Raw genomic sequence first — 25,482 nt, 5'->3', positions numbered from 1 at the left:
AAGTGCCCGCGAAATCGGCACTTTTGTAAAAATGCCGCGATTTTTACAAAAGTGTCAGCGAAATGGACCCAAGTTCATTAATAGTGAAAAGTAGACAAGCTGGTCAGAAAGAGCTATGTTACCAACCATGAGAATGGGCACCCCACCATCAGCAGAACTGGCTGGCAGAATAACAAAAAAGCTGCATTTTGAAATAATTTAGAAATAGCATACAATATGCCTTCTCATGCAAAGCAGCCAAGAAATGCATGCATAAGAAGGGTCACAAGAACAATACGAGGGATACAGATGACAGCTTTTAAATCGAATCTCAGCATAGCGCTGTCACCACTACCACCAGTTTCCTCATAATGCACATATTACTCCACCTCTAAAGGATAATACGTTTGGGAAAAAGAAAAGTGGAGGATCCTTGACATTAAGAGGCATGTTATATTACAAGACCTTCAAATGTTTCGAAAAATACAAAACAAATTACAAGTAGATGAGCATAAAAGATTAAGGATCTGATTTAATTCTTTGCAGCATTAAATTACAATTGCTAGGCAGTCCCTCCTACCAGTAAAGGTCTGACTTCCTGCAGAGCTGCTTCGGGTTTTGATGAACTCAGTTACAAACTGCAGGTGTAGTATTTGCCACACAGTTAGATCTTGTATTGGGATAAGCAAACAGAGCACACTTGTGCATTTCTCTCACGTATGCGGAAGTATTTCCATTGAATCTTTCTTAACAAGTTCTTAGACCTCCGTTTGCAGAACATGCATCTGACCCCTTCTGAATCTTTCTTGTACTGATGGTATTGAAGTTTTTTTTTCTCTTTTTTTTAAAACTCAATACAATACCCATGTAGCATCCATTTGTCTCTTATGAACTCCCAGATGCTGAGGAAGCCCCGTATACCCCCCTATAAGGATTGTTGGTGCTGGGCAACAAAGAGTCACGTGGATGACTGTCAGGCTCCTCTTCAAGAATTGCTACCCCTAGACTAGCTCCTGCCACGTTGTACTGTTGGGGTTGCTGATACTGTGCCGTGCGGGTGTACTGACTTCCTGTAAGTTTGAGGGATGGAAAGTAGCTTACCCTGCCTTAGTCTCTCTGGGATGCCGCCTCTTTGAAGGGAAGGTTTGAAAATTTGCAGAGACCCCATGGCGTTCGCTGTGGTTCTCCTAATGGACACAATTGTCTGATCAACTCTGTTCCATATCCCAGGTTACCTATTTCAAAGCGGAATACTCTGCTAAAACATTTTCCATTGATTTAAGGCTGAGAATTAATGATTATATGTAAAATAAAGTGCCGCAAAAATGCTGCTAAATTTCCATATTTTTGCCGCTAAATTTGCTAATCCATGCTGCTATATCCTGGGGGGTCTGTATTGTAACGCATCAATATATCTTGACAGTATAGTGGTAGTACAGTAACAATTTACTATACAGAGTTTACAATTAGTATAGTAACAAAGTGAGCACAGTTATACTGCAGACTTACTTTAGGTTCAGCAGTTTTATGGAAGTATAGGTAGTCTGATTCCAGAGTTAGTTTTAGTTTGAGATAGTTTAGTTACAGCCTTAGCATTATTGCAGAGGTGGTATATTTGCAAAGGATACTTGGTTAATAGGTTATTGTAGTTACGGCACAGTATAGTTAGAGAATGCATAGCTGCAATGTTAGTATAGTTACAGAGGTAGTAATGTTGCAGTACTGCTATTGTTGCAGAGACCCGATTACACAAAAATAGTAAATTGGGAAAATGTATATGGTGTACAAGTAGTCGACGGTGTTTCGATCCTATATATTAGGATCATCTTCAGGACATTTTTAAATTAACATGCCTGTATATATATATGCCTGTAATAACTATGCACAATTAAGAGTATGTCCTGTTTGGAGTACGTGGTAGGACAGGTAGAGCTGCGTGTACAGACTCTACGATGCTTGAAGGCACTCTGAAGGTTTGACCTAGAGACAACTACGATGAGGAAAGGTAATTAAAGAGAGCTGCGCTGCGGTGCACGATTGCGAAGCTGTTACAGTAGATGGGAACCACCTGCTGCTCTCGAAGGGAACAGTCAATTGGAGCCTCGTTGGCGGTCTCAATATATTGCGTCAGCTACTCGAAGTGGACCTAGTGGTCAGTTAGTCTGTATGCCTGCAATCCAGGGTATGCAGTATGAACGAGCCGCATGTGTGGTCTCACTAATAAGGGTGAGGTCCCGTAGTGAACCTATTAGTAGTCAGTAAGCTCGTATGCCTGCAATCCAGGGCATGACCGTCAGGAAGTTCCCCCGCTGTGACAAACCCTAGACCAACACCAGGTTGGCCCCGGGAATTGACCCCGACTACTGAGACTGCTGAGACTGCATACGCGGCTCTGTTAAACTGCATGCCATGGATTGCAGGCATACTGGTTTACTGACTACTAATAGGTTCACGACGGGATCTCACCCTTAATACTGAGACCGCACATGTGGCTCGCTTATACTTAATGCTCTGGATTGCACAGTTAAAATAGTTACAATATTAATTTAATTACTGAGGTGGTATAGTCGCTATTATACACAGGTTGTACAATTGCAGCATGATTATGATTCACAGCCATATATCAGAGATTTTGTCTATTTGCAATATATTCAACAAAAAAAAAACACACTTATAAACATTAATGTTTGAGGCTTACACGCGTAAAACCACTGGAATTTGTCAGTTCATGTTCAAGAGCACAAATGACGTAAGTTATGGTCGAAAACAATGAACAAAAGACCTAACTAGAGAACAACATGGCAGACGTTTGTGAATTAGGTCATGTATTGCATGCATTCTTAACATAACTGATAAATTCCAGTGGCTTTAGATGTTTGCGCCTCATGCAGTACTCTGTTTTTAGCTAAAAAGTAGTTTTTTCTGTGAATTTCATACTTTTGTCATGATATACTTTCAAGTCTGCCATGGCCTTCTAACACATGCTGCGCATGACCTGCCATGTCCTCGTTCTAAGCTATGCACAGCTTTTGGCCAGACCCAGCTAGCTTTTGCTGTGTGTAGGGCTTGCATGAGCTTGCTCCCGGCTTAAGTTGCTAGCTGCCAAAGTGTGTGCCCAATAATTCAACCATGACAAAGTTTTCGGTATATGAAACTATAATTGACCTCTCATTTATCTTTGGCTCCCACAGATCTGTACAAAAATGGAGATAACTAGCAGTAAGCCAAACACACTAGTCGTCTCCCACATTTTGTGTAGATTCATACAAAAATAATGAAAAAGTGTTTAGCAGACGAGCACTTCATTCGCCTACGTATCTGCCAAGTGACGTGCAGATCCATCACTTGGTACCAAAATTATTAGTGAATCAAAGATGTTTTGACCCCCCCTCTTTAATTATTGCCCCATTAAACTTACTTAAAACCTGAAATACCTCCCCGGAGTTTAAATTGCTAACTTCCTAAAACATTTGATGCAGATTAACCAAGCAGCGCTCAAGTTATAAGCAGTTAAATAGTGTACTAGCTGCCCCTTCCCCCTTTAACGTTGCCCCCCTTGATGCAATGGCACCATATGTAGCATACCAACCAGAAATCTAATGTTCCAAGTATCTGCCTAAATTTGATCAGATTCATCACCAAATGCCAGTGTTATCAGCAAATGAATACTTCCTGCGCCTTACTGTATCTGCACAAACAAAAAAATACTAAAAGATGCTATGTACCTGCCAATTGTGGTGCAGATCGATGGCAAAGTTATTAGTGAATGAAACTATTTGTGACCCCACCACCCAAACGCCCCCCACCCCACAACAGGTCCTCTTTATCTTTGCTCCCACATTGGATCTTCACGAGACCTGCTATACCAGCTCTAGCTATGACTCACTATTTACCACACTTGAGAAGGACTGATCAATCTGCACAAAAATTATAAGCAGATACAAATGTTATTGACCCTCCCCTACGCCCTTCAACCAAGCCCTCCATTTATGGACTGGCACAAAACATGACATTCAAATACAAAACGAAACTTTCCTGGCTTATGTCAGGTTTTGTGCCGATTAATAGTACAGGGAAAATGTATACACAACCTTTTTAACAGTGTCCTCCCCTTTATAAAAAATACCAATAGTTATCTTAATGTACCAAGTGTTTGGTAAATTCAGGCCAGTTCATCAAATATACCAAAGTTATAAGCACATTAACAAACAACTTTTCAACTTTCAGATGCTTATATGTCAAAAACTAATTAACAGAATTAAACCTATTTGAAAAAGTATGATTTTCGAGTATAAGTTATACGTTCATGCCAACTTTGGTGCAAGTCTTACATTTTTTGCTCTGTCTTCCGGCAAAATTTCCTAAGCAAGCTAAAACGGGAAATTATACTTTTTTTAGCCCCCAACCTGCTTAACGTTTAGCAACTGGACAGATTTCATGAACGAGGCATGCCAAAACTTGTCAGTCAGAAACTTTATTGCAAAAACGTAACCGAGTTAGTAGTTTGCCATGTTGCACACAAATCTGGCCAAAATGTCAAAAGTTAATGTTCTAATTAGGTGAAAATGCAGTTAAAACTAAAAGTTATCTCAAGATTAGTGTCCTAACTATAATTACCCAGCAGCGACCGCCACTGAGAGATTTATATTTCCCAAGATACACGCTCACAATCCGCCCAACCTATGACAGAATGTTCATATTACACTAATAGAGAAAGTGTATTGGTCCCCCGACACTCACTTATAGGTGTAAGCCCATGGATAAGTTGAAGTACGTTGTAGCCCCATTTCGTATAAGCATGATGGAAAGAGACATTTGTGTTTATTGGATTCCATCTGTGATAGTTGATACAAATTATTAAAACAGTATTGTGAAGGATTTTCACCCTTCAACATATTCCTGAATCCTGAAAACTCAACCTATGCATAAAGCTATTCCCAAATGATCTCAGTCATCTTATAGCATTTGCAGGTCCCGCCCATGGTTTGACTAGGGTTTTTAGCACTAATATCTTCAGCATAGAAGTTTTGCCATTTCTTTTAATTTTGTGTTAAGTGGGCCCGTCCTACTGGTCTTTCTTTTATTAAATATCCTGTGTATTTAAATAAGTATTTATTTTTGCAACTTAATGGCTTTGGGTCGGTAGGACTAATTTTCAAGGAGGTGTAGAAGTAATGCCCTTTGATCTTTCGCCGTAAAGAAGCAAGGGCTTTGACTTAAAGGCTGCTGGGTTTCGTTTTAGATACCCAAACCATTCTGTTAGAACATTTACTTGAAAACACTTGGGCTAGTTTCAAAGTCAGTGGATTACTAGACATCTAAGATCTACGGCATATAGGTGAATGACATTTTGTTTAAAAAGTCCTAGGTCGTTAAAACTAAATGTTCTAATTAAATGTTCTAGTTATTGACAGTTAAATGAGAAAGGTCTTGAGAACAAAACATTCTTGAGCTGGTATAATGAAGGGCCTGATAACGACTTTGGCAGCGTGTGGCCCGCCCCCCCACCACTCTGCCAAAGCAGTGGTCAGACCGCCCGCCAACATAAGAGTTTCCTCCTGTCTGGCAGGCTGGTTTTTGGCATTCTCATGGCGGTACCTCAGAAAATGAGCACCGCAATGGAAACCCCAAAAACAGTTCCTGTACGGCATGGACTATAAAGTCCATGCCGTGCAGGAAACTGGTGTGCAAGCACACAGGGGGATATGTTGTGCCCCTTTTATGCATCCCAATGCTGAGGAGTATGAATCTCCAGGACACTGCCGGCGGAAAGAAAACTCGTAACATGCTTGGCGGGACCGCGACAGTCCCGCCAAGCATATTGCGGCCTCCTGACTGCCGCAACACCACCAGGGAATGGCGGTTCCCTAGCGACTGTGGAGGGATAATGGCAGTCCAACAGCCCTAATTGTAATAGGGCGGTCGGGAGACTGCTGCCGCTGCACCCCCACGAGTCTGGCAGCACGTGGACTGCCAGACTCTGAATCGGGCCCTTAGTGTTGTAGGCCATTAAAATCGAAGTTGTGAATCTTTAAAATGATAATGCTTTCAAACTAAATGCCACAAGCCTTCAAAGTATAATTGCTTATGGATGATGTATTTTATTGGGAAAGGCTCAAATGCTATATTTCAAACAACCTTGTATCATTTCCCAACTGAGCAAAATAAGCATCTTCTGACCACAGTCCACGATACTTATCACCCTTCTCCCATCTAGTAGAAACTAAGAGGGAAGAGCCGACAGAGGCAAGGCAGGTAGGAAATAAAACTCGATCCTTGTTCAAAACTCAGAGTCAAAATTAATTAATAGAAAAACAGGATACGTCACAAATGAAGTCCCCAAATAGGCTGAGGCTGGAGCTTTTATTTAATGCTTAGATCAAACAAGAGTACAATACATAAAAAAATTAACCATCAACCAATCTCCAGTGCTCCTTGTGGACTGACAGCAATGTGATGCAGTCCAGAAATATCAAAATGTTCTTGCTCTGTCTTGTGTTGGCCTTTCAGTTCCCCTTTGCCTAGGTTACGGGGCTCCACCACTACCATTCCTTTACAGTCAAGGGGCCTTCTCGGACCTCATGTGGTGGGGAATCTGTCTGTAGGATATGTTGCCCAATGCATGCCACCCAGAGATAAGGCCATATCAGAGCTCCAAAAAGTGCGACCCCTAAAAGACCTTGTAATCCCCATCCTCTCTGGTCTCTAAAGCAAAATATCATGAATCTTCAAAGGAGCTTGTAAAATGAATGCCCTGGATTTCTAAAGCTTAATGTCAAAATTTCCTGGATATTGCCTGGGTAATTTCCAGGATCAGGATATTTAAACTTCATTGATTTTTGTTTTTTAAATCTCTAAATATCCAGAGTATTGATAAAAGTATGGTGGGCCTTACCTCTCAATACATCGCTGTTATATGACTATGTCTCAAAGAGATCAGTATAAAAAAAAAATGCTGTTCTGGTAAGTAAAACAAAACAGTGGTCGATTAATTAAGAAAATAAAAACACTGACCTCGGACTGGACGGCCGCTACCTCCCCTGCGTGGCCAGCAGCAGCAGGAAGCACTCGCAGACAGGCTTCCCTGAGCAAATCACGACGCTGCATTGTGATTGGTCTGAGCACTGTGGATCTGCGCTCAGACTGGAACAAGGAGCCTGTGTATGTTCCTTACCAGGCTGAGTACTGCAGCCTTGTAGGAACATTCAAAGTGCACATGAACTGTTAGGTCGGCCATAGAGGGTCGACCAAACAGCTTATGTGCACTTAAAGAGTGCACACCACTACACCCCTGCTATGGCCCGCCCCACATTAAACAAGGTCACTGATTGCATGCAATGGGAAAAATAAAATGATAATAACAATAGTTATTGTCATTTTATTTTTTATTTTTTGCGCAGTGGGGCAACGCTCCTCTGCTGTAGTAGAGGAGTCACCACTGAAAATAAATATTTCCCATGATCGTTTCCACACAGCATGGACCTTCATCGAGTGTCTACATGCCAGCCCATTGCACCTCTTCTAGGCACCCCCGAAATCTACTATACAAGCCTTTTGCTGAGAATTGAAAGGTAATGTAGACAATAGCTAAAATCTAGTATTTTACAAAAACTGGTTGTTTAACGAAAAACAGAAAAGCGTTTTGTGAGTGGGCCTGGTAGTGTTCCCCTACATCATCTTAAATAAGGTAGCAACCCGTAAGAATGTTAAAAACATTTGCAAAATACGTGAATTTGGAAAGTTTTGAATGTGCCTTTTCCTCGTGGCTGCAGTAATTTGAGCTCAATAATGTCACTTATTCCCTAACGTTCCAATGTGTGTGGAGTGGTTTTTATTAGGTCGAGCCTGGGCAGCGCATACGCTGCTACGAGGCATGCTGTATTGGAGTATGGCTTTGAATCCCGCCTACTTTCCGCCCATTTTTTTAATTGCCGTGTGTCATTGTCCTTCGTAAATGCTGGCTTTCCGATTCGTTATAAGGCTTGTTAGTCCCTCCTTGGTACCACCTTGTCTGCATTTGTTACCACCCATAACAACTGGACTTTTTACTTGTTTTGTTACATGACTTGTTACTTTTCCCCTATTCCGCCCACTACGTCGCAGAACGCTGCCCGCTTTCATTTTATTTACTAATGGCGTTCTGCTTTAACTATAGCGCCTGTGTTTCATTGCTTATTTATTTTAGCAGCACGGTCCGCTTTAACTATAGCGGCAACGCTTATTTATTTGTTTGTTTACTAGCACCCATGCGACGCTTTCACATTCACGGAGGCCACGCCCCTTTCTTTAGACAAGCCATGGGTAAAGAAAGGTGCGCAGTCGCAATCGCTTTTACAAAAAAAATCTGTTTGACAAAAACCTGCATGTTTGTCAAGCTGACAAAGCGCCCCATGCCGCGGTTTCACTTTAATGTCACACGCCCCTTTCTTTAGCTGCGGCTTGTCTAAAGAATGTGGCGCGACTTCCATGAATGTGAAAACGCCGTACGGATGCTAGTAAACAAACAAACATTTGCAATGCAATAGGTCTCGCATTTGCAAGAGTTTAAGCTATTGCATTGCCAATCCCTCAAACTCTCGTAAACATGAGATCTATTGCATTGCCCATGCTTTTTATGTTCTGCTATGTTGTCTTCTTTTGAATACTGCATCTTTAACGAATTTGCGCGCGTTGAGTGGGAGATGCAAGGGGTAGAGAGACTCACCTTGCATCGTAAGAGCGCTGGACATGCTGCTATCACTACTCACAAAATGCCGCTGGTGTTTGTCTCGTTCTTCCCTTCTGTGCTCAGTCATCCCGACGAGCTTTGGCAAACCTGCAGGACAACAAATCAGCAAACTCCATCAACCTCGCTCGGCATACTTCCCCCAGAAATCGCTTAATAGCTGGCATTAGCATTTTCCAATAGTTGTTACCATTCTCACGTGGTTTGTGGTAACTAGTGTCTGATTCATGCACTACTATTCTAGGTTTCCCATCTACATTCAAGATATGTTCTGCATCAGTATTAGAAATGAGTCTTGATTTCTGCAGCAGCCCACGACCAAATGCAGGGTTCCTGGGCATGAAATTGATGAATAAACAAACCATAGAGCAGAAAGACCACTAACCCTCACCACAGCCACCCGGTGGTTACATGTGAGAGTCCCACTGTTCCACAATCAATCATACATATATTTACAGATTCCATTGTCAATACTTAATATATAAGGTTCACAAAATAACTGCGCACAGTATGTGCATGTAAAAAAATCCCATTCTTTATGTTAACATTTTAACAAAGTAGTAATTCAAAATGTGTGCATACTTGCATTTTCCCAAGTTTACTTATTTGCTGCTTCCACTGCTCCTCAAGCAGAGTACGTCACACATTCATGCTTATACCTAATGATATACCACCCCAGACCACATTCAGATTTTGCAGTGAGTGAGAAATGTGCCTTTTTAGCATGGCCACCCCAGTTTTTTGTGATTTCTGGGCCCTAGTTTGGCTGGTATTTGAACTGCAGGCCCCGTAACACAACTAATCAGTGCCACAGTCTGTGTTCTTTGTCGCTAAAAATGGTATTGGGAAAATTGGTTTCACCCAATTGGTCTGTTTAACCATCCTGTAAGACCACTATAGATGGCATAGGAAATGCACCTATGACGTGGAAGTTAAATGCCATACCTGGGCTGCAGAGTGTATTTACAGTAGCTACACATAGGACAAAATGACATGGCTGCCAGGATCATCTCTGTGTTCTTGCAGGCAGCAGTTTAAATGTACTTCAATGACACATGTAATGGAAAAGAGCAAAACATATTTTTATGTATTCATAGTTCACCCCTAAAGTGTGCCTTATAAGCTAACAGGGTGCTAATATATAAAAAAAAATAGGACACACTGCGTATTGAAGTTAGTGCGCGATTATTGGTGAAAAAAGCAAAAGCACTATGGCCTAGATGAATGAATGAATGCATGAAGGACATTGATGGAGTGCACTTAGCACCCTGGCATTAAGATATCTGAGACATTCAGGGACAAAAAAGCTAATGTAGATATTACTTGGCATTAAGCAGTGAGGTTTTTACTTTTCTAAACTGCAGAAAGGAAGTTATGTTTCTCATTGCAATTGGCAGGGCGTTCCAATTTTGCAATGAGAAAGAGCAGTCACAGAGTTGGGCTCGTTTCATAAGTGAATCCTGGAAGAGTTTAGAGTCTGTGACCTTGGAGGTCCATTTGGTAGGTTGTGAATTAGTCTCTTTCACAGGTAAGCTGGACATGTGTTGTGGAATGCTGTAGCTTTAAATGTAAAGCATTTCTGGATAGTGATCCAGTGTAAGGATTTAGCATAGTTACTCAATGATTCCCACGAATCCCACCATAGAAGATTCAGTACAGTTCTAAGAGTGGGATGAAAGGTACAATTTTGCAAGGAGTGGGAGTGTCATAAAGTATAAGCTACTTGAAGGATTTTTTGGTGCAAAGAATTGATGGTCATTGAAGACAGTCGCTAGGTTTCTAGTACACATAGTGGAATTTGGGGTCTCTCCAAGTTCAGTCGATCACCAAGCTGACGACCAGTTAAAAGACTGTGGACCAGGACTGGATTGGGAACTTAAAACAGCCCTGGCAAAAATTATAAATTCAGCCCCCATGGACAGACGAGAACCAGAAGCAACTCTTTCAAGTTGCCGCTGGGATCGCGTAACGTGCACCACCACTCCTGTAGGCCAAAATCAGCATCCAAGTGTCAAAAACTGCCAGCCTCCTGGTGCTCCTGCCTTCCGGGGGATTACCTGATTGCACGACTGGCCAGTCCGGCCATGCTGTGGACCAAATAATATTATGTCTTTTTTGTCCGGCATACAGGAAGAGAAGCTTCCTATGTAAGGCTGTTGTAGTCTTTAATTGATACTACAATCTGTCTATCATCTGCATAGGACAGGTAATTAAAAAATCACATAGAATGGAGAAAATAGATATTAAATTACATAGGGCTCAAGGAAGAGACCTGTGGCACTCCACAAGTAGATATGAAAGTAGTAGATTTAAATGGTTGAGATACACTGCCTGCTAAGAAAAAATGAAGCAAATACAAGGCTGTATTGCATATCCCTATTTCCAATTATCTTTGAAACATTGTACTGTGCGAGACTGTATCAAAAGCTGTGGAGTGATCAATGAGGATCAGCACTACTGCCCCACCTTTTAACCAAGATACAGTTCAGTTCATATCCCATAGCTAGGAGCACAGTGTCAGTACTGTAGTGTGGCCTAAAACCTGATTAATTTTTGTCTAACACATTGTTTTTTCCCAACTAGGTTGAGTGTTCATGAGTTTATCTATGAATGAATGGAAAAAAAAAAATGTTGCTTGAAACGGTAGAACAGAGATTGTTTATTATTGTCCAGAACCTCTGGGTGAAAAGTGTTTTTTTTTTTAAGAGTAGCGAATTGGAGATGTTTAATAGCTAATTGCATAGGAATATCAGTGAATCTGCAATATAGTCCCCTATAAACATTATGACAGATGGGGGGCCAGGAGTCAATGGAAGAGCCCATCTTGATGGATACGAAGAGAGATCTCATCTCATTGGTGGATATTAGTTTGATTTACATAACGTAGGTTCAAAATCATTGCTCTCTAGTTGAGAAGTATCAAATTATTCTGCGGTATGAGACAGAGAGGAGTTTGCCTCAATTTTGTGAATCTGTTATTGGAAGAAAAAGGCCAATCTGTCACATAGATCATATATGGGGTTAATATAATTTTTACCTGTTTCTGCGTAAGACTATTGTATTCTATTTCTATTACAGAAAAAAAGGTCTCAGTGAGATTTATCTGGATTAAATTGTATTTGTAAAGTAAGACGTCCGAGTTAACTGGACTATTTTTTAACATGGCTTAATTGCCTTCCTAAAGTTTTCTCTGGCATATAGGGATAAAATATTTAGTCTTCTATCCAACTGGAAAAAGGCTGGAAAATCCTTCAAAGTTATTTCCTATTTAATTTTCAAAATCGTATTTAATAGTGAAATCAGATATTTGATCAAGTCGAAAAGTAACTATATAAAAATGTACTTTGTCTGCCTGAGCCAAAACTGGTGTAAAACTAGTTGCCATATAGCCCATCTACCACTAGACTTAGAGGACAATAGCCTGCCTTAGATCCCAGGAATAGCTGATGAGTGTTAACTGTTGACCAATTAGCAGTGATCAGCTGTCTGAGAGTGGACGGGAGCAGTTAGTAAAACAAAGACTAGCCTTAGCACTACCTCCTTTGACTTGGAGGTGTCAGAGAAGGCTTCTCCTGTTCATTCCCAAGACCCATCCAGACGCCAGCCACAGTAGGAGAGAAAACCAATTTGAATATTGTTAGATGGGAGAGCAGCTCGTCTAATTAGGGACATGGCTAAGGAGCTGAAAACAGCCCACCCTGGTGACAGAAGTGTTTTGCTATATTGGAACAGGGGCTTTTAAGTAATTTTACATTAAGGCAAAGAGGAAGTACTGCAAAAGAAGGTGGGGGGAGGGTGAGAAAGTAGGACTGGGTTTCAGAATTTCTCCAGTCACTGACTAGAGCCCAGGATGAATCTGGTACTTTAACCATCACCTCCACGGAACATTCCTGGACCTCGGAAACTTCCAACTGAAGAAGGCCCTGCTGGAAGGAAAAAGCTCACTCGAGTACTTCTGAATCCTGCTGGTACTCAGTAATGGGAACTGCTCACTAAGACTCAAGTGGTTGGCCTCCTGTGTGCTTGCTTCAGGGTCACAAAAACAAAAGAGCTTCTTGCTCCAAGAGGACCACAGAGGACTACAGCCTGCAGGAGACCTGGGTGGGGAGAAATCTGTTGTGCAGAAGCCTGCACTGAGGAAGAAGGGCCTGTACGATTGATGGGAAAGGACGTTCCCAGAAGTTGGAGATAAGTGGGAATTAGTCATTTTTTCCATTTCCTTTTCCTCAGGACTATAACAATTTGCTAGGGCTTGGCCAGAAGGGTCACACCCTAGACTACCAAGAAAACAAGATTTGACACACTTAGAGCTTTTTGCCCCACTGAAAACTGGTTCAGCATGTATCTGGCCTCATGAAGCCCTGCCCAGCTACCACTTCCAATCTTGCCCCACAGGTGAATTTTGACTTCCAAAAAGGTAAAACCTGTTGACAACAAACAACGGGACAACAAAATGTTTTGTCGAAATAGTGAAGTTGATAAGATGATTGAATTACATTTCCCAAGAGGTCTTTGGCCCTGAGCTGGCATGACATGGGAGGAGCGAGGTGGGCCGTGGCATGACATTTAGTGAAACTTTGAACTGGTCTTCAAAAGCCTTTCGCTTTTGTGACTAGTGAATACCTGTCAAGGTGTCTTTTTCATAGAAGTTGGAATGTAATGACGTTTGTATGCTTTTTCACATAGCTCGTTTGCAAGACAAATCTATAAAGTGAGTTTCTACTCTACTTGAACTGTTTCCGGTATAACAGTGGACCTAAACATTAGATAAACTGATACTGATAGTAAAACAAACCATTTCAACATTTCTTAAATATGGTTAATGTCAAGGTAATTATAATATCCCTTGCTTCTCACAGCAGTTAACCAACCACATCAACAGCCCCACTACCTTATAGGATTTTAGCTACTATGGATGCAGCAGGCACAGTAGCTTTTGGGCCCATTGAAATCTGATAATTGCTGTATTTACTACCCCAACAGCAGACAAAGGGCCATTTACATTGAGTACACCTGTGCCCATGGCATGTTTGCCACACTACTGATTACATCCCTTTTCGCCCATACGCCCCCTCCCTCTGAGACGTGCCAGACGGTCAGAGCCACTAAGATATATATTGTATGGGTGTAGTATATACGTGTTCTGTGTGGTTTTGCAGAGTTGGTTAATGTGACGGTTGTGTTGGGTCCTGGATGAAAAAACATTCTTACTAGGTCTGACGCTGTTGAATATGCATCAGTAACTCCTGGACATGGTGCCTTCAATACTATTGTTTGGTCCTGTACCCTATATATGGTCTTGTCACATTTTGTTGAACATCTCACTCTTTCATATTTGTGTGTTGAGAGGATGGGCGACCCTGACACTTTCGGTACACAAACAGGCATTTGGAGCAGGTGCCTGAAACCTCTAATCTTTCTTAAAATGCAGAATGTTTGTGATAGATAAAGTGAGGCAGGACAGGTTTACAGTCACATGTGTCCTTGATTTCTTTGGAGGTAGACTTTATAAAAATGATGCATACTCTCTTTGGAATAACAAGCAGACAGTTGTGACTCTGCCCTTATGACACTATACTTCCAGGCTCCAGACCCTTTTTGCATGCTCCCCCAATCAGTGTGGCTTCACAGACTAAATATCTCCCAATCCTAGCACTGCTTATTGCCACTATATCCTCGTAATTGTAAAACATAGCAGTCGGTGGCGGCCGGCACGGATTCGTGGTGGTGTGAGGCAGGGGGGATAGACAGGGAAGAGATGTAAATAAAAAAAAAAAAAAAATGTAATTCAACTTATCTCCTCGCCGCGCCCTTCCTCACGTCCTCCCTCGCTGCTTCTCTCCTCTGCTGGAGAACATGCTAAGTGCGCATGAATGTTTGTCCGGCCTCAGAGGGCTGGCCAAACATTCATGTGCAAACCACTCCTCCCCTCCCCTGCTCTGTCAGCAGAGCAGTCTCGCTCCGCCCTGCCTAGCAAAGATGCTGCCCCTGCAATAGGAACAAATAAAATGATAATAACTTTAAGTTATTATCATTTGATTTTTTCTTCCACTGCTGAAAAGCAGTAGTGTGACCCTCCTATACCTTAGCAGAGGAGCCGCCACTGAGAGCAGTGTCTTATGACTCTTGCTGGTACATGTTTCCAAAATGAAAAGCAAAATTCTTTGATCATTCCTCTTTACCTGTTGTATTCTGTTTAATGAACAACGCAGTTGCACAATCTATGACCATTTAGAATTATTGGATGGTATCAGTCAAAAACAAGGAATTTTTCTCCAAGGGGTTCAGACAGATATTAAATAAACAAGAGCACAGCTTGAGTTATCTATGATTGATGTAATTCAGAATGCTAAGATGAAAATGATATCCTTGATTCACTTTTTACCCGTGTGCAATTTCATATTATGCATGGCCCTTCCTCTAAATCATCTACCCCTTCTTTCAACAGCTACACAGGGGCAGAAGAGTAATGGAGAACCATACATGGCCCTCTCTTCAAACTCAAAAATATAAAATAAAAAAAAACAACCTAACTGGGCTCCTGGCATCCACCACCTGACGCCCACTAGCCATTAGTTTGTCGACAGCAAACTGCACAATAATGCAATTTACACTTTTTCTTGTCCGCTGATGGCACTGTTTAGTGTAGTCATGTTAATGCTCCTTGACTATTAAACTTAAAAAAAGGTAACCAAACAAAACATTCTTAAATAACATATAGGATTTTGGGATGTCAAGAACAAAGCTGTTACTTTCAAGCCACTTAAACCCCTTATTGGTTCTTGTAGGGGTACTGCGCATGCTCGTTATGCATTCCCCACCTCAACCGCTGTTTCTTTAAATGCACAGCCACTGTCTGCTACGAAGTAAATGCACTTCTTTAATTTGAAAGGGAGATTACCTTCACTTTTCAGCATCACTGCAGTACCTTTAATGGGAGAGTACAGCCACTTCCCAGGAGCAAACTCAAGAGTGAGTACCCGCAACTTCTATATTACCATTTATTACCATTTAAAGAACTGACCATACTGGCCGTTTTCTTTTCACGCCCCCCCCCCCCCCCCAACATGCTACTGACAAATTGCTATTTTTAGTTTAGCCTTGCAGATTTTTTTTAAATATCACTATTCACTGTCAAGCCAGATCTAACAAGCACTTGATGCAGAGTACACCTTTCGTGTCTGACAGACTACTGCTTCATGGCAGTCCTCAATGTTTGTAAAAAAAATAAAAAAAATTCCACAGGATCACATTTTTCTTGAGGAGCCCAACGCCGTTGCTACTGAATGCACAATTTTCCGAAATATCAAGGCTGCCTAGTCTTACTCACAAATCACGCCTCTTTTTCGCCACAATTCTACACAACCTGTATCTTTATCTCACACTTAATGGATTATTTTAATCTGTGCCTTGTCCCTTATCCCCCTTTTTCTATATTACTCTTCCTCCTTTCTCTCCTTTTTAACTTTCTCTCTTTTGCTCTGGGTCAAATCCAAATGATGAAAAATAAGTCCAGACACCCAAAAATGAGGGCCGGTGCAATGGCATAGAATGAATGAAGGCACGCTTAACCCTGGATAGGTCCAAAAAAAACTGCCATACCTGGCATGGAATGGGCCCCCCATAATTGGTATAGATGGGGCTCCTCGCACCCAAAGGTTCTGAGCCCAATGCACCTTCTGCACTATTGATATCTAAGACCCTGCACTGCGTCCACCACCAGCTCAAATTAAGCACTATAATATGGCAGTGGCGGCCGACACAATGAAGAGGTGGTGAGGTGGAAGAGGTGCAGGAAGTGCAAGGGCTTAAAAATAAAAAATAAATACCAGAAGCTGCCGGCCTCATCGCTCCTTGTGCCTCGGTGTTCTGCTGTTTCCTGGTCCCAGTCTTCACTGGGACAGCAGCAGAGACTCCCTGTGCAATCCCTGGGCTGCTCTCATGCTATGAGAACATGGCAGGGATTGGCCTGAGCGGGTTGGTTTCATACTGTTTCTCCAGCCTGGCTGTTTAATACAGCTGGGTTGGAGAAACCTAACTGAGCATGTCTGTTTGGCTGGCCTAAAGACGGCCAGCCAAAGAGACATGCGCATTTAGAAGGGCACTCCACTACTCCCTCTCATGGCTCGCCCAACCCGCCCCACTCCACATGCTGGCTCAGCCAGAAGGTGAAAAATAAAACAATGATAGAATATAGTTTTATTTTTCACCTGCTGGCTCTGAGCTGGCTGAGCGATGCTTCTCCGACATTGCGGAGGAGCCACACCTATTTCCTAGCCTTTTCTTACCCAGAGAGAACATCGGGGCACATATATGCTGTGCTCTCTCTTTATTGCCTCTTGCGCCGAATGCTCTAGTTGCTTATTAATAGCCATTGATGATGTCAGTGCACAGACCACCAATGACATTACACAAATAAGTAATTGTGGAGGAGAGAGAGCAGAAGCGGTTCCAATGCCTTCGGCGGTAGTGGAGGAGAGAGAGCAGAAGCGGTTCCAATGCCTTCGGCGGTAGTGGTGGGGCCATGCTACTCTTTATAGATAAGATGAGTTACCAGAGAATCAGGATTACAAGATCAGTGGTAACTCCACAGATCTGTGGTGTTTCACCCTGAGGCTCCACCTAACACCTACTCAAAGATGGTGTGTCTGGATGGAATGCAGCTGGAGTCTCTTCGTGGAATACTGGGTGAAAATAAGGAATTTCTGTGAAAATTCAGGACAAGAATTACCAATCCATCTTGCGATTCTTCATTTGTAAGGGAATAAAGAAGCAACCTTGGAAAATGCTGCCAAGGCTTATGCTTTGTGTGGAATGCCCCAAAAAGTCTTATGAAAAGAATTAAATAAAAATTGCTAAATAGACAGGAATCCTGGGTTATCCTTTCTCCTCTTCTGTCCGTCAATATCCTATACACTAGTGTTTAAGGTAGAAGCAGGGCTCCCTCGGCACTGCCTCAGTACTTCATTTTACCTTGGGTCCGAGTAGAATATTCTAAAGGCAGATTTACCACCTAAAATGTTCTCGTTTGGCAGTAATCTCTACACAATGTCTCGGATATTGCAAATCTCAGTTTTCTTTAGTTAATTATCCAACTTTACATGTGAGCAGGAAATGATTAGTTTCTTTCTTGTGCATTTTCTACCTGTAAAATGTCAGAAGGAATGAAGCATCACATATCCTCTTTCACCCATGAGCTTCAGCCTTGACAGACCTTCAGTTTACAATCAATTGACTCCAGTGCTTAATTTCTAAAAGAATACGTTCTGTGGCCCAAAGTTTAGCTCAGAAGTGCTTGTCCGACACTATCGAAGGTTGAGCTGCCGAATACCAAAGCTTTGTAATCTTGAGTCACCTTAAGCCTCTTTAATCCACCACTAGACTCCTCCTGCCTGTTGATTTCAATCATGGATGTTTTTTTCATCTCTACTTTTTAGGTCGAGGTAATATCCGGTCTGCCGAAGGCAGAACCGGAAGCACCGAAATGTAATGTTTCTTAGTGTGGACTATTTGTCCCGCCTCTGTTTTTGCCTCTCTCCCATTGGCTAGCTTCCTAAACGGAGGCCAGCCATTGGAGGAGAGAGCTGTCCCTCCGAATAGGCTCTGTCTTTTTCGGTTTGGGGGCGTACATTTTGCTGTTCTTTCGCCAGTGACATCACCCGTCACTCAGAACAACAAAACACACGCCCCCGAATGCGAAAATTACCATGCTTTCTCCGAGGCATTTCTGCTTTGCCTCGGAGAAAGACTGTGGTTGTTTCCAGAGCTGCTCTGCTCGTCCCCCCTCCCTCCGCCCGCAGCTCTCCTCCGTCCAGCTCCCCCCCTCCCTCTGCCCGCAGCTCTCCTCCGTCCCGCTCCCCCCCTCCCTCCGCCCGCAGCTCTCCTCTGTCCCGCTCCCCCCTCCCTCCGCCCGCAGCTCTCCTCCATCCCGCTCCCCCCCTCCCTCCGCCCGCAGCTCTCCTCTGTCCCGCTCCCCCGTACTTCCGTTCACCTCCTCCATCACCCACGCATCCCACCCCTCACCTGTGAGCACTTTTCATTTTGTGCTGTCAGTGTTTGGACAGCAGCGCAGCGCTTGTCGCGCATTCACTGCAGACACGCTACTATGACTGGTCAACAATACTAACCGAGCAAGAATCCTTTAGTGTTGCGTCGAAAAATACAGATACATTTGGAAACCGCAATAAGTAATTGCTGAGAAATTGCTCAATGCTTTTGCCTGTAAATCTGCTAAGGATATGAACATACGGGCCAGTTTTAAAGTATGTTTACAGTTATTGTCGGTTGATTGTTATCAGGTGTTTTGGCCAATTAAAATGTACCAATGTGCACGGATATGTAAAAGTTAAGTCCAGGAATGGAAACATGGTGCCTGGTAACATAGAGCTATCTGGTCTCCCTAAACACGGGGATCCTGAAAGCCAGATTTAGAGGGAACCCACATGCAGTCCTTGTTAATGTGGATCAGCTATCCCAGACCTGGACTTCAAAGGTCCAACATTGTTTTAAAAACGTGACTCGGTGCACCACAAACCTTTAATAACACAGACTGTATGATCTGCAAGTAGTGATGAACAATAACGGATGCTCCCTGGCCTCTGAACAGTGTTAACACCTTTACTCAATCCTGTTCTTTTAGCAAACAGCACTTTACATGCTGTTTTTTTTTTGTTTTACCCCAGAAGCAGATGACTAGAGTCGCTGCCTGTGTCAAACATGCCATGTGCCCATTCGTTTGTGAAGCCCCTCCCATGTACCCGTGTATGTGATCTCCGGCGTCTTAAGGTTTATTCCTAAAACGCGCCTCGACGCCTTCTGGTAGGCCGCGACCTCTCCCTCGCTGCTTGGGCTGTGTTGCGAACAGACAGCATCTTGTAGCCAGCGCAGTTGCCATGGTGACCGCTTCTGCTGCCGAAAAAGAGGAATGTTCTTGTGATTGGGATCCGAGCGCTGTAAGGAGGGAACTTGATATAATTGCGGCCTGACGAGGCCTATCACCAGCCTACACCTCTCCAAACTTACCCCCAAAGGTATGAAAAAGCGCCAGTCAAAAATGTTTTGTCATACACCATTAAAGTGCCCGTTGCAAATTGCAAGGACGTGAGAGCCTGCTATTGCTAAACTTTAGTTTGTGCTCTTGGCTAAAAATCACAACATTGACATTGTGAACCAAAAGACACATTTGAAAATAGAAGTTCAATGGTTGGTCGATATTTACCGAACAAAATGTAAACGTTCACGTGGAGATTTAAGTCTTGCCTTTAACTCCCACTTCCCACCATTTGCTTGGAATTTACTAGTCCTAGCATATGGTAGAGAAATCTGCAGTAGTAAATCCATTTACAGCTGCCAGGAATCCTTTTGTGAATTCCGGGCAGGCCAAAATGAAGGTCTTTTCAGCCTTCAAGGTGAAATATCTTTGTGAGTGTGATCCTTTGCTTTTGGGTTTCCTTTTTTCGCAAACTTTTCCACTTTGCTCAGCTGAAGTTTGGCCAGGAAGAATAAACAAGCATTTACAATGCAATGGTCTCTGCATTATTAAAGGTAGAGCTATTGGCATTGCTCATGACATTTTTTTTCATTTTCTTTTTTTTAAAAACAAAAATAAATGGTATTGTCATTTACTATGGCAATAGGTGAGCATTAGACAGTAGTAGAGAGTATTCCCGGACACAGAATTCAGAGTGAGGGGGGTACAATAGGGAGAGTGACTTTCTCATCTATGCCTGATTGGCGAAATAATACCATGATGTTCTGTTCCCCCATGTTCTAGTTTAGCCTACAGATACCTCTAACTTTATGGCCTTCTGTATAGACCTCCACAAACCAGTGGCATAGTGTGGGCGGGGCTCCTGCCCTGGGTGTAAAATTCGTAGGGGTGCAAGTTTTACTGCGCAATACTTGCTTTGCCCCGGGCCTTGGCAACCCACGCTACGCTGCAGCCACAAACCGATATCTCCGGGACACACTTTATATTAGTATCAGACCACTGGGATGTTGAGTTCCAAGTCTCGTTCGGATCACTATCCAAGCCTAGTTGGCTTTGGGCTTACTCGAGGATAACCAGCAGTGTGTCTGTCAAGACCTAATAACTGCCAAGGTTGTGTGCCAAGGCAGGCATGATTTTCCCGGTTATGTCACGATGAGCAGTTCATGAGGGTTGGAGGTGTTTAGCAGGAGTCAAGGAAGTGCAGCTGTGGGCATTATTGCTTTGATCAGCATGATCACACAGACTGGGTACTGCAGAGTTAAAATAAACAACTGCATTTACCTGATGTTCAACAAAGGTGTATACGTGTTTGGAGCACTAGTTCACGTGCTATCGTCTTGTTAATTTCAAGTCCATGTTCTCCTTACTGATTAGAAAAGTATTTTATGCTTGTTGAGTCTTGGTAATGAGACTGGGCAGTCGTAATATTTATTGTTCAGTTTTAGATTTGTAGTATTGTTATGGGATGTTGTCAGTTGTGTGACAATGAGCGAAACTTGATGTTTTGCAAGTGTGCATGATGAGATGAGTGTGTCTGTACCTGGACCCTATATGGGTGTGTCTTGTTTCAGTATTCACTGGTGAGTGTGAGATGGTGTAGAGGTACAACAATGCAAAATAGCAACAAGGGATTTGGCCCTAGGCAGCTGGACAGGGCCATATAATTAGCAAAGGAAAGGGGTGTCCTAGCTGTCTTATTCAAATGCTGTTAAAACAATTTAACAGACTAAAGACCATCAATTCAATTGATATGGGTTCAATCATTTATTTGCTACTTCATTCTGTTAACCTTAATCCACATTTTATCATTGGTCAGGTAGTGCGGATACGTTTCAATTCGAACACATTTTGCATGTTAAAGCAACAATTATTTTAAGCCCTTCCGTGCTCCCCAGTGCTGCGAACGGTCAACGGCGACGCAGCCTCACTGTAAAAGGTAGGCAGATTTCAACCGATAACCTTTAAGTATTGCCCGGCGTTAGTCGCCTCTCAGACCACACGAAATTACCAAACAAAGAGGCGGGCGCTGGAGACAGGAAGGCAGGAAACAGAAGTTTATTCCGACGGAGCAGAACACGTCAAATCAGACAACAAGGTATCTTCTCGAGGTGCTCTAACCGCATCTCTGAGGCCTGGCCTCTTATACACAGGTTTATGGCTTTATTGCATGAAACATGTTCTTGTCAATACTTTGAAGTACGGAAAGACATTCTTGGAATCCCCGCTTCAAGCCCGTTCCCACACACATTTACAGTAGAAGTCCCCACCCCGATCTCAGTAGGTGATGACTATCGCGCAGCTGGATATTCCGCCGATTCCCGGAATGTGTGCGGCTGATCTGATCTCATGGGGTGGGGGCTTTGATCAGTCGGAGATCCTTTGAAGAGGGACAGCTTCCTACTGTATGGGGCAATAAATTGCATCCGCAGGGCCAGGTGATGGCCTGGGATCGGGCCGGACAGTCGGGCACAGAGGAAGGGGGTTCATCAAAGGATGTGTGATCATGAAAGAGACGGAGGGAGGTGTTAGTCGGGTACGGGATGTGGCTCCGAGGCAGGGCCGTGCTGAAGGGGTGGTTTATGGCCCAAGCATGTGAGAGCGGGGGCTGTCAGTGCGCGGGGGAATGCTTGCGAGGTCAGAGAGGGAGAGAGAGAAAGACGCGCTGGCTATCGGCAGTGGGCAGAGAGGCCATGGCATTCAAAATGGCTGCTGCTTACGCGCACATATGAGCCTGAAAAAGGGACAAGATGGCGCTGATAATGTTTACGCCGCAATCTAGATTTCAACAGTCCTCCCTTTTTAACATATCTAGCCAGCTTGTCAATCTATGTCTATTCCCATCATATTACGGATTTCCACTTCATACAAAGCTTTCATGCGTTCGGCTTCAAAGTCCAGAGTCTTAGGGCAGATACAGTTAGCAAAAAGTGAGCACAGGGGTGGCAAGCATTGAACACCCAGGCAGAATCCACATATTACCACAATTGGTATCAATATGATCATAAACAACCTCCACCCCCAGTCCTTTACAGCACTCCAGAACCAACTCCCAAGCGACCATCCTTCTTGTTCCTGATGAACTTCTGAGGAAAGTCTGTGGAGGTGTTCAATGGCTTCGTAGACTGAGGGCGAATTGTCTGGTACATAGGTGCAGCAGCTGGACCCAATGATACGGCATGCTCCTCCACGATCTGCTAGATCGACGTCTAGAACAAGACGGTTCTGAAGGGACACCAGGCGACCGCCTGAAGCTCGGCTGTATTGTTTGTGAGGATGCCAGCTGTAATGTTCATTGTCGTTTCAACTGCCTGGGTCAAATGTCAGATGGCACGGCTGTTCGTCATCGGACCCCAGAGTGGAACAAGTCCCTTCATTGCGTCTAAGAACTGTGTTCCGGTAGAGTCGGCTTGTTCAATGTCTCTCGCTCGCTTTTGTCGGTGATGGTTTGCTGGGGCCATATAGGTTGGAGGAAGGATGAAGGCAATGTAGCAGGTACCTCCCCAGCTCTTTGGGAGCCAAGTGTAGGCTTTTGTACCACAGACAAAGTACATGTCCGGAGAGGTGACAAAAGAGGGTGGATCAGTTGAGTCCAAAGTTCTGGTGATGCGACAAGTGCTGTGGCCCACCAACTCTGTCCCAAGGCCTTCGATGCATACAAGGTCTGAGATGTTGACGACAGACAGGGCTACAGTCAGGGTGGCAGCTGCTCGTTTTTGGAGGTAAGAGAAGGTGGGTCTGGCTGGGTTGTTGAACACCTGCATTTCAATCCGTTCTTTGGCAGGGATGTCCATGTGAACAGAGGCATTGGATGTCAGAGGGCAAAAGGGAGCAGCAGTTCTTCCTGCTTTGTTCAGCCAGGTCCCATGATAAAAGTGCGACATAGTCTTGCTGGAAGTGGCATTATCCCTGTAACTCTCTTGCAAGAGGATCAGCCAAGCAAGGCAGGAACCATGGACAGAGAAAGGTGAAGGGATGAAGGGGATGGAATGTCCAGTGGCATGTGGTATCAACCCACAGATCCAGCAATTTGTGGCATTGGCCGCAAGGTTGTGTTGGTGCAGCAACTGCACGAAGGAGTTGTTCCAGAACTCCTTACGTCTTTCTCGGAGTTGAGGTGAAAGAGAGACCAGGTAGTGTTCTTTCATGGTGGTAGGCTGCACAGTAGTTAGAAATGTCTTATGAGCTGGTGTGCTCTCTTCCACGATCCAGAGGGTAGTCGTGAGGAGGAGGCAAAAGAGAAGGGCGATAAAGAGGGCAATAGTCTTTGAGCTGTGTAACCTGTCAGCCTTTGGGTTTCTGTAGTGGGTCTTCGGATGTCCGGTTGCTTCCATCACCTTCGTATCGGGTGCTTCCATCATCTTCGTATCGGCCTCTTCCATCATTTTCAAGGGGCTCGGTAGCAGGCAGAACCACAGACTTCGTTTGGTTTCTCTCCTGGCAGCCTTAGTAGTGTTAGGCCACCGCTCTGAGAATTGTAACTTAGTCAGTGGTCTGCTTAGCCGAAGCTCCCTCCTTTCGTCGCAGGTTAGACCCTTCTCTGGATGGCACAGTGGGATCGGGAAATTCTGCCAGTTCAAGTGTCTCTGTGTCAGGGTAGCAGCTCAGGGATGGTCGATCTTTGTTCAGGAGCTCTTCTTGGGTGGTCACGCCTTCGGTCGTCGTCAGGGTTGAGGAGATTTTCTTGCAGTGGTGTGCATGCAGCCAGTTTCGTTTCCCCTCCACTCGAAGAGTTGTTCGGGTAGTGATCAAGACTTGCCAGGGGCCCGTCCACCGAGGTTCCAGACTCTTTGCACGCTGGAAATTTCGGACTAAGACATAGTCACCAGGTTGGAGGTCGTGTCCGGGGCCCCTGGAAGCATCGGGGATGGGCTGCAGCACCTGTTGATGGATGATAGACAATGTTTTAGTCAGATTGTACAAATAGTCAGACATTAGGACGTCCGGGACGTCGTGAATGGATGTCGGTTTCGGTGCAGACCAAACGCTCATGGGTCGGCCGAAAACGACCTCATAAGGAGTCAGATGGTGTTTGGTGGGGGTGGAACGCATTGATAGCAATGCCAGTGGGAGAGCGTCTGGCCATTTCAGTCCTGTGGTAGCCACTATCTTAGCTAGTTTGAGCTTCAGTGTGGCATTATGTCACTCAACTAGTCCAGCAGATTGGGGGTGGAAGACTGCGTGAAATTTTTGTTTTACACCCAACCCTTTCAAGATGAGTTGGATAACTTCGGCTACGAAGTGGGGGCCATTGTCGCTCTACAAAATTCGACAAAGGCCGTAGCGAGAGAAGAATTCCTTCAGTAATATTTTGGCAGTAGCCATGGCAGTGTTGTCGCGAGTTGGATAGGCTTCCACCCACTTGCTAAATGCGCACACGATAACAAGTACATACTTCAGACCTTGGCATCTTTCTAGTTGGATGTAGTCCATCTGTAGGACTTCAAATGGGTGGTTGGGGACCCCAAACCCTCCCCGGGGTACGACAGTTCCTTTCCCAGGGTTGTGTTGCAGGCATATCAAACATTGCTGGACCAGACGTTTAGCTGAGTCTGCGATCTTGTCGTTGTGCAACCATTTGTTCGTGTCTTTTGTCCGCCAGCAGCCTTCATCGTCTTTCAATCCCACCCGTGCCCATTCAGTTAGTTTGTGTGGTGAGCTGGCCTTTTGGATGTCCCTAATAGTTTCCCTAGCATCCTTCCATTTCTCTGTTTGTGACCTGGTCACGTATATGCGTGTCGTTGTCCTATTCTCGACTGTGGTTCGGGCAGTGATGTCGGCCAGTGCATTC

At 43.9% G+C, this 25,482-nt stretch overlaps 1 protein-coding gene across 2 annotated transcripts in view; it reads left to right on the top strand.

The window, feature by feature from the left end:
• The window catches only part of NOS1AP (nitric oxide synthase 1 adaptor protein), a 1,240,081-nt gene that overhangs the window by 1,163,630 nt on the left and 50,969 nt on the right, over positions 1 to 25,482 (top strand). The window lies entirely within an intron of this gene.

This window comes from Lissotriton helveticus, chromosome 1_1 (assembly GCF_964261635.1).
Source record: "Lissotriton helveticus chromosome 1_1, aLisHel1.1, whole genome shotgun sequence".
NCBI classification, from domain to species: domain Eukaryota; kingdom Metazoa; phylum Chordata; class Amphibia; order Caudata; family Salamandridae; genus Lissotriton; species Lissotriton helveticus.
The sequence above is the reverse complement of the archived record's forward strand: the minus strand, read 5'-3'. Positions and strand labels throughout refer to the sequence as shown.